The sequence below is a fragment of the Bison bison genome, unplaced genomic scaffold (genome assembly GCF_000754665.1).
Source record: "Bison bison bison isolate TAMUID 2011002044 unplaced genomic scaffold, Bison_UMD1.0 scf7180017864235, whole genome shotgun sequence".
Lineage (NCBI taxonomy): Eukaryota > Metazoa > Chordata > Mammalia > Artiodactyla > Bovidae > Bison > Bison bison.
This window is the reverse complement of record NW_011494807.1, coordinates 4,532,826-4,543,453: the sequence shown is the minus strand read 5'-3', so window position 1 is coordinate 4,543,453 and position 10,628 is coordinate 4,532,826. Positions and strand designations below refer to the sequence as shown.

Below are 10,628 nucleotides of genomic sequence, written 5' to 3'. Positions count from 1 at the left end.
AAAAAAAAAAAAAAGGAAAATTGTGTTTCTAAAAGTAGATCTGGGTTTTTTTGCCATCTTATTTTAGTGGATCAGTTAGTAATGTATAACTAAATATGAAATTGAAGCCATTGAAAAATGCGGTAGATCAGTGAATTCCTTCTTCCAATGATATGATGGTTCCTATAGATATCTTGATTTTAGGTTTAGTGCATATCTCATAATATCTGTGTCCAAAGTATTGAATAAACAGAGGAAGGAAAGGGTTTGGGCTTAAAGAGTAGATTATGCCTTGATCTGTACACTGAAACTAAATTAACCATTAAATAAATCATCTATTCCATTATTTAAATAACATATACAATTGTTTTGTATATTAGAGCCTTCTAGTCAAAAAGAATTTAAGAGAGTATTATAAATACGTTCAAAGATTTAAGGTAAAGATGGATATAGCGTATGAACAGGTAGAGGTTCATAGTAGAGAAATGGAAACTAACAAAAGGTCAAATGGAAATTTGAGAAGTAAGATGAAGTGAGGTCATAACAATGGATTGGACAGTGAGAAAAGATCAATGATCTTGCAGATAAGTCAGTAGAAATAAACCAAACAAAAGCCCAGAGTGAAAAAATAAAAAGTGCTCTATTGACTTCTTGGTATTGGGAAAACATGGGTATTGAACATACAGGGAACTGCAATCATGTGAAGGGGTGAAAATTGCATTAGAGAAAAATGTTTGGAGGAAAACTGGTGAAACCTTTTCTCTGTTAAAAAAAATTATGAAAGCTTAATTACTTATTGAACATATAACCTCTGTGTGACTTGCAAGGTAAACTTTTCTTACCCAGCAAACTAATATGCCATTTGAAAGTTATGACTTTAAGGTTTACTGAGATATAGTTGAGAAAAAATCAATGACATATTTAAAGTGTATAGTTTGATAAGTTTTAACATGAATGTACCTCCCACATTTACTTATTCCCATTTGAAATTATTCTTTCTTATTCTCTCCCTGGTCCCCAGACAACCAGTGCTCTGAGTTCTGTCACTAGGGTTTAGTTGGAATTTTTTGGAATTTTATATAAATGGAATAATGCATTATATACTTCTTTTGTGTCTGATTTTTCTTTCACTGAGGTTGATTTGGAAGTTCATCCCATGCTGTCTCTATCATTAGTTCATTCTTTTTTTATTGCTAAATAGTAGCATAATTCTCTTCAATGAATTTCTTAAACTGGTAACTAAGCTATGGTGATGATTGCCTCAAGCAGAAGGGTAGGGAGATTGATTGGGAAGAGCCTTGAGGGAAGTTTCTGTGGTATGGATGCTGTTTATAGGGTGTACAGATATATCAATATCTATTGGACTGTATTCTTAAGATATGTGCATTTCACTGATTGTAATTTATACCTCATGAAAAGAAAAGACAGTATGAAAAACAATCAGGTATACCACCCAATTGCCTTCCTGGTTGGTTAATATTATCATGTCCTTAGGTCAATTTTGTGGGCTTCCCTGGTATTTCAGACAGTAAAGAATCTATCTGCAATGTGGGAGACCTGGGTTTGATCCCTGGATTGGAAAGATCCCCTGGAGAAGAGAACAAGTACCCACTCCAGTATTCTTGCCTGGAGAATTCCGTGGACAGAGAAACCTGGTAGGCTACAGTCCATGGGACACAAAGAGTCGGACATAACTGAATGACTTTCATGGGTCAATTATGTATTTTTAATGTTTTTGATTATTCATAAGTACTATCTTTAGACATATTTTTAAAGCATTTTCTTGTGATTGAACTCGTTTGCAAATACTAGTTTAAGAAAAGTGTTCTTTATGATGGCTTTTATCAAAACACTTTTACTCCCCCCGGGTTGTCTTTATGGAAATAAAATCTATGCCCCAAATTGACTATTCCTATGATAACTGCCAATATATTATGTGTTACAATGCAATTGCTCATGTTAAAGTCTAATTTTTATGTTTTTTTCTTTATCAATAAAATATAACAAAATATCACACATCCCTTATGTCAGGTAGATTCAAATTTAGTCATATAAATTAAGAGATGTTATTCAAACTAACTTGTAAATCAGATAATTTCAATTAAATATCATATTTTTGTTGACTGGTCCAATGACTTCGGGCCTTGTTTGTTTTTCTAATTCCTTGAGATGGTAGATTAGGTTGTTTGTTTAATATTTTTGTTTCTTTAGGTAGGCCTGTATCACTATATACTTCCTCTTAGAACTGCTTTTACTATGTCCCATAGATTTTGGAAAGTTGTATTTTTAACAATCATTTGTCTTAAGGTATTTTCTAATTTCCTCTTTATTCTATCTGTTAATTTATTTGAGTTTTTTCCCATAGCATGTTGTTTAGTTTTCCTATGTTTGTGTTTTTCCATTTTTCTTCCTGTTATTGATTTCTAACTTCATATCATTGTGGTCAGAAAAAGCTACTTGATATAAAATCTATCCTCTTAAATTTATTGAGTAGTGTTTTGTGTCCTGGGTGTTATGTATCCTGGAGAATGTTCCGTGCACACTGGAAAAGAGTGCGTATCCTGCTCTTTTTGGATGCAGTGTCCTGTAGATATCTGTTGTCCATCTGGTGTAACGTGTCTTTTAAGGTCTCTGGGTTTCCTGTGGATTTCCTGTATGGATGATCTATCCATTGATGTAAGTGGAATATTATATCTCCTCCTATTGTTATATGCCTGTCAATTCCTCTCTTTATGTCTCTTAATATTTGCTTTATATATTTAGGTGCTCTTATATTAGGTGCGTGTATATTTAACATGTGTTATATCTTCCTGTATTGACTCCTTTATCATTATATAATATCCTTCTTCATTTTTTAATATAGGCTTTTTTTTTTTTTTCCGAAGTCTACTTTGTGTAATATGAGTATTGCTTTTCCAGGTTTCTTTTCTCTTTCATTTGCATGGATATCTTTTTCCATCCTCCTCTTTCAGTTTTTGTATGTCTTTAGCTTTGAAGTTAGTCTCTTGTAGGCAGTATATAGATGGATCTTGCTTTTTTATCCAGTCAGCTACCTTACATCTTTTGGTTGGAGCATTTAGTTCATTGACATTTTAAGTGAGTATTGATTGGTATGTGCTGGTTGCTATTTTGATAGCTTTTATGATAGCTTTTTTGTTGCTTGTTTTTTTTTATTTATTTTTATAGTTCTGTATTGTTCTTTTAGTCTCTTCCCGTGTGGTGTGATGATTTTCTTTAGTGTTATGTTTGTATCTCTTTCTCTCTCATTTTGTGTATCTGTTGTAGGTTTTTGATTTGTGTCTACCATAAAGTTCATGTGTATTGACCTTTAACTATATCTACTTGTCTTAAACTGATAGTTATTTAAGTTCAAATCCATTCTAAAAGATGTACATTTTTACTCCTCCCCCACCTTTTATGTTGTGATATCCCATTTTATATCTTCATGCCTGTCTCTTTACTGTTAATTGTAGTTACAGTTGACTTAAGTTTTTTAACCCTTTGTAATAGCTTATTTACATTGTTGATGCTGCTGTTTCATATATTTGCCTTTACCCAGGGACTTTTTCCCATTTTCTTATTTTTCTTATTTATTTTTGTATTTTCTTGTTTCTTGTTGTAGCCTTTTCTTTTTCTCATAAAGAACTTTTAACATTTCTTATAATATTGAGTTAGTTGTCATTAATCCAGTTCTGCTTGTCTGGAGAACTCTTTATCTGCCTTTCAGTTCTGAATGATTACCTTGCTGGGTAGAGTATCCTAGGTCGTAGGTTTTTTTCTTTTCAGTAATTTAAATATATCATGACACTCCCTTCTGGTCTACAAAGTTTGTGTTAAAAAAAAAAAAAAAACCAGCTGATAGCCTTATGGGCATGCCCTTGTATGTGACTGTTTTTTCTTGCTGCCTTTAAAGTTCTTCATCTCTAACTTTTGCCATTTTAATTATGACAGGTCTTGGTGTGGGTCTCTTTGGGTTCATCTTGTTTGGGTCTTTCTGTGCTTCCTGAACATGGATACCTGTTTCCTCCTTCAGGTTAGAGAAGTTTTCAGCCATAATTTTGTCAAATACATTTTTGACTGCCTTCTCTCTCTCTCCTCCTTCTGGGGTGCCTGTGATAAGAATGTTAGTATACTTGATGTTGTCCCTAAGGTTTCTTAACCTATCCTCAATTTTAACAATTTGTTTTTCTTTCTGCTGTTTTGATTAGGTGATTTATTGCCTAATTTGTTGTTAATTCCTTCAAGTGTATTTTTCATTTCAGTTACTGAATTCTTCATCTTTGCTGGGTTCTTTTTTATATATTCTAGTTCTGTTGAAGTGCTGTGTTCAGCTATCCTTTTCCCAACTTAGGTTAGCATTTTTATTACTATGTTTTAAATTCTCTGTCAGGTTAATTATTTATCTCTGTTTCATTAGGGATTTTTTCAGGGGTTTCACCTTGTTCTTTATCTTAAACCTATTGTTCTGTCCTTGAATTTTGATTAACTTTCTCTCTTTGTCTCCATGAAATTAGGTGAAGCTGTTACTTATTCTGATTTTGATGGTATATCCTTTTGTGGGAGTGTCTCTGTGCATTTTGCAGGTACCCAGTGGCTTTGGTGGGAGAGCTGGATCTGAAATCATCTTGGATCACCTCTCCCCTGGGGTGTGATGGCACCTGTTGCCTTGGTGGGAACTTGTTAGGGCTTGAATTGGAGCACTACAGCAGGAGCCATGTGCAAACTAGAACTTTTTCTAGACTGAATGGTAGTCACTGCCCTATTGGGGTTGAGCCAGTGCCCAAGGTGCTAAAATAGGAGCCCTGAAGGAGGTGTGATGGGAACCTCTACCTTGGTTGGGGGGATGTGTCCAATACCCAGGGCCTTGGGCTATACTTGTGAGCTGATTCCATTTTTCCCTGGTTTGCATGCCTTGGTTAGAGGCTGGGCTGGGGCTGCAGGTGTTGGAGCCACACTGCTGAGCTGGCTGTGCTTCTTGCCAAGTGTTCATAAGTGGGCACATGCTGGCAGTGGCAGTCTCTTCCCTGGCTCATGGCAGGCCACTGCTGAGCTGGTTTAACTCTTTCCTAAATGTGTGTAGGCACTGAATTGCTTTTCCTCTTCTTCTACCAGCCTCCTTGTGGTTCTTTCTTTTCAGTCTTAATTGAAGAAGAGCTGTTCTGATGGTCTTCAGGTTGTTCTCAGCAAGGATATCACCACTCCCTGGGATAATCGGCCCAATAGCAGGGGATTACACTGGAGGAATCTGGCCATTGAAGGGGCAATGTTTTGTTCTTTCTGGGAGAGACACCTACTCTGGATACAGATTTGCCTTTGCTGTGTGCAGTGCTTCTTCTATCAAAAATACCGTCTGAGGAGTCACAGGTGCCTTATTCACCATCACAGTGTTTCACACAACATGCTTTTGATGAAGGAACTCTGCACAGGGAGTAAAGTGTGCCTGTAACCAAATGCTCATTGAATTTACTGATCATTCCATGTTTCCAGTAATTCTGAAGCAGCTGACTTCACTAGAATGGACTTTTGAAGGCAGAATGGTAGTGTCGGCCAGATGGCAGTACCTTGATGGACTGGCATGATGTTCTCCAGGAGGCTGTATATGCTCTAAATCAGCATTCAGTATGCAGCACTGATTTTCCCATAGCTGAGATACATGGGTCCAGGAATCAAGGATGGATGAGAGTGGACCATTCACTATTACTGCTATAACCCCTACTGATCCACTAGCAGAGTTTTGCTACATGTCCATGTAACTGTATGCTCTGCTGGCCTAGAGGCTTAGTTCCTAATGTAGTCAGGGCTTCTCTGAGAAGACATTAAACTGTATGCCATTAAACTGTAAGTAAAGACCGCCACTCCTGGTCCCTTTATCCCTCTAAAATTATACCTAAGGAATAAGATTGCTGAACTGGCTAAAGTAATCACTGATGACCAAGGGCTACTCTGTAGTGAAGGTGAGGAAGCCTGGGTCTGGAATTCAGGAGATTTCTTAGGGCTTTCTTAGTATCATCTGGCCCTGTGATTAAAATCCAAAGAAAACTGGAAAAAACCATTCTCAGTAGGATTGGTAGTGGCCCAGGTCCTCCAGCAGTGAAGATTAGGTTCTACCCAAACAGGCAGAGCACCTCATAGCCAGTTGAAATGCTTGTTGAGGGCAAAGGAAATAAGAAATGGGTAAGGAAAGAAGATAGTTACAAATACCAGCTGCAAAAGGTGACCAGCTGCAAAAATAACCATGCATTTGATTGTTCTGTTTCTTCTTTACAGTTTATGAATAATTTGAAACATGTGTTTATATAATCAGTTCAGTTGGTCATTTGTGTCTAATTCTTTGTGACCCCATGGACTGCAGCACACAAGGCTTCCCTTTCCTTCACCAACTCCTGGAGCTTGCTCAAACTCATGTCACTTGACTTGGTCATGGCATCCAACCGTCTTGTCCTCTGTCGTCCCCTTCTCCTCCTGCCTTCAATCTTTCCTAGCACCAGGGTCTTTCCCAATGAGTCAGTTCTCATCAGGTGGCCAAAGTATTGGAGTTTTAGCTTCAACATCAGTCCTTCCAATGAATATTCAGGACTGATTTCCTTCAGGATGGACTGGTTGGATCTCCTTGCAGTCCAAGGAACTCTCAAGAGTCTTCTCCAACACCATAGTTCAAAAGCATCTGTTCTTCAGCACTCAGCTTTCATTATAGTCAAACTCTCACATCCATACATGACCACAGGAAAAACCATAGCCTTGACTAGATGGACCTTTGTTGGCAAAGTAATGTCTCTGCTTTTTAATATGCTGTCTAGTTTGGTCATAGCTTTTTCAAGGAGCAAGCATCTTTTAATTTCATGGCTGCAGTCACCATCTACAGTGATTCTGGAGCCTAAGAAAATAAAGTCTGTCACTGTTTCCATTGTTTCCCCATCTGTTCACCATGAAGTGATGGGACTGGATGCCATGATCTTAGTTTTCTGAATGTTAAGTTTTAAACCAACTTTTTCACTCTCCTCTTTCACTTTCATCAAGAGGTTCTTTGGTTCTTCACTTTCTGCCATAAGGGCGCTGTCATCTGTATATCTGAGATTATTGATATTGCTCCCAGCAATCTTAATTCCAGCTTGTACTTCATCCAGCCTGGTGTTTCACATGATGTACTCTGCATATAAGTTAAATAAGCAAGGTGACAATATATAGCCTTTGCCGATTTGGAATCAGTCTATTGTTCCATGTCCGGTTCTAACTGTTGCTTCTTGACCTGCATACAGATTTCTCCAGAGGCAGGTCAGGTGGTCTGGTATTCCCATTTCTTTAAGAATTTTCCACAGTTTGTTGTGATCCACACAGTCAAAGGCTTTGGCATTGTTAATAAAGCAGAATAGATGTTTTCTGGAACTCTTGCTCTTTTGATCATCCAACAGATGTTGGCAATTTGATCTCTGGTTCCACTGCCTTTTCTAAGTCCAGCTTGAATGTCTGGAAGTTCATGGTTCACATACTGTTGAAGTCTGGCTTGGAGAATTTTGAGCATTACTTTGCTAGCATGTGAAATGAGTGCAACTGTGTGGTAGTTGTAACATTCTTTGGGATTGCCTTTCTTTGGGATTGGAATGAAAACTGGCTTTTTCCAGTCCTGTGGCCACTGCTGAGTTTTCCAAATTTTCCTGGCATATTTAGTGTAGCACCTTAACAGCATCATATTTTAGGATTTGAAATAGCTGAACTGGAATTCTATCACCTCCACTAACTTTCTTCATAGTGATGCTTCCTCAGGCCCACTTGACTTTGCATTCCAGGATGTCTGGCTCTATCTAGGTGTGTGATCACACCACCATGGTTAACTGCGTCATGAAGATCTTTTTTTGTATAGTTCTTCTGTGTATTCTTGCCACCTCTTCTTAATATCTTCTGCTTCTTTTAGGTCCATACCATTTCTGTCCTTTGTTGTGCCCATCTTTGCATGAAATGTTCCCTGCTGCTGCTGCTGCTGCTAAGTCGCTTCAGTCGTGTCTGACTCTGTGCGACCCCGTGGACTGCAGCCTACCAGGCTTCTCCGTCCATGGGATTCTCCAGGCAAGAACACTGGAGTGGGTTGCCATTTCCTTCTCCGATGCATGAAAGTGGAAAGTGAAAGTGAAGTTGCTCAGTGGTGTCTGACTCTTAGCGACCCCATGGACTGCAGCCTACCAGGCTCCTCCATCCATGGGATTGTCCAGGCAAGAGTACTGGAGTGGGGTGCCATTGCCTTCTCCTGAAATGTTCCCTAGATACCTCTAATTTTCTTGAAGAGATCTCTAGTCTTTCCCATTCTGTTGTTTTTCTCTATTTCTTTGCATTGATCACTGAGGAATGCTTTATTATCTCTCCTTTATATTCTTTGGAACTCTTCATTCAAATATGAAACAAAAACATACACATACGTAGAAATCCTAGTTCCCAGGAATCAGTGGTGTTTATGGATTTAAGCCAAACTTTACCCTTTAAAGCTGTACTGCAAATCTTTTCCTCAAATATGAAGCCATCAGAAAAAGGAATTCAGAGATAATGGACAAGGACCCCAGGTGAATTCTACTCTAGTTGAAGGGTAGATCTTGGAGGCTCTGGTGGAGGCCTGAGAATAAAAAGTGCTGCCTGACCTCGATGCATCTGCAGATGACCTTCCTCTGGCCTTGGCCTCTCCTCATGCATCTTTTGTTCTTGTTTTTCCCTCTTAGTGCTGATTATCTAGTGAATTATCACCAAATAGACCTAGAAAACTACAAGCTCCAATACTCAGTTGAAAGAAATCTTGACCAGAAAAACAAGACGTTCCCTCTTTCTCCAAGGGCTGCAGAAACGCAGCCAGTGTCTTCAGACAGGATGTGGTCCTAGCAAGTACTATTTTCAGAGGCACCTACATTTCAGAGGTTGTTGCTCTGCCTGTGAAAGTACCTCCCACTTAAATCCCAGGAGCTTTGCGGGGCTGTTCCTGTTCCTGGCCTTGCTGAACTGTGCTGAAATGAACTTGTCCTTTGAGGAAGGGGTACTAGAGTTATCCTTCAGTAGCCAGAAGGTGGTGAAGAAGGCAATGGCAACCCACTCCAGTACTCTTGCCTGGACAATCCATAGATGGAGGAGCCTGGTAGGCTGCAGTCCATGGGGTCGCTAAGAGTTGGACACCACTGAGCGACTTCACTTTCACTTTTCACTCTCATGCATTGGAGAAGGAAATGGCAACCCACTCCAGTGTTCTTGCCTGGAGAATCCCAGGAACGGGGGAGCCTGGTGGGCTGCCGTCTCTAGGGTCGCACAGAGTCGGACACGGCTGAAGCGACCTAGCAGCAGCAGCAGCAGCCGCCAGAAGGTGGAGGCTAGCTTTTCTTCTTTCTCCCACATACAGTAAACTGTGACCCTGTAAATTTTCTTAATTCAAGAAGAAATGTGAGATCTGTATCTTTTAACTGTCACAAAGTAAAAACAAACAAACAAACAAAAAAAACACACAAAAAAACGGCACCACAACTTCTAGGCTTAAGAGGAACAGAAGTTGAATATAATATTCTGTTTTAACATTTATTACTCACAACAAATACATATTGTTCCTCCTTCCAATTGGTAAATAGGTGCTGGGGCTTTGGGGAGGGTGTCCCCTTTCTCGTGAGATTCAGGAAATCCCAGAAAAACCTTTATAGTGTTTTTCTCATCTGATTGGTATGAGCTAGCCCTTTGCACCCCAAGTGTCCCAGCTGTGTCTCCGCCACAAAGGCATTGGTCGTACTTGAGCTGATCACAGAAGTGTGATCTGCCATTGGTACTGGGCGCTCTATTACAGGCCTGGTGGCTGGAGAGTCTGCTTATATTGGGGATCATCCCCAGGAATCACAGATCTCCTGCTCAAACCCTCTGCACTCTGTGTTCCAGACCCCATGCTAACTGTTCAGTCAACAGCATCCCATTTGTCCCAGCCATGGGAGAGGACACTTAGCATCACCCATTTCACAGAGAAGTAAACCGGGTCTAAGAAAGGTGAGAAGAATCTCACCAAATGGGTCAGTGAGGGAGCTGGGAGCCCAGCACAAGTTGTCCAGCTCCCCAGGCCCACATTAAGTCAGAACTTTACTGAGCCACTGGGTAAAAGCACTGCAGGCCCACTCACTCACCTGGCCCTGAGGTCCTTCTTAGCCTTGAAGAACAGTTGCATCTTGATGGCCTATGGTTTGGGAGATCCTGCTGGCAAGGCAGGCTGTTGGTACAGGACAGAGTGGCACCTGTGTGTTGCCAGGAGCCACCCTCAGATGTCCCTCCCAGTGCCTGCCAGCAGCGGGCATCCAGGTGTGCCAGGGGATAACTTGAAGCAGGTTTGGGACAATCAGGGTGCCATGGCCTCAGGCTTTGTGGAGCTGGCCAGCACAGAGTCCACCCTGCCCTCAACAAACTCCTCTCTCCCCTCACCTCTCATTCTTGCTGAAGGGCTGCATAGCCTGGAACAGGCTGCAGTTTGCTGCTCGGGCTGAAGATTGTAGTGATTTGCAGCCACCTGGAGCAGCTGGATCACCCTAATTATTTTGAGTTCCTGGGACAGAGGGAAGGACAGGATGCAGACAAGGTCCAGGTGGGGGAACTGTTGGGGTCTTGTGGAGGTGAGGAGTGGAACAGGGGGCTGGTCCTGTCTTTGATCACAT

At 40.3% G+C, this 10,628-nt stretch overlaps 1 pseudogene; it reads right to left on the bottom strand.

Moving 5' to 3' along the window:
• The window catches only part of LOC104993199, a 15,905-nt pseudogene extending 5,758 nt beyond the window's left edge, over positions 1 to 10,147 (bottom strand).
• Between the last annotated feature and the right edge of the window lie 481 nt (positions 10,148 to 10,628).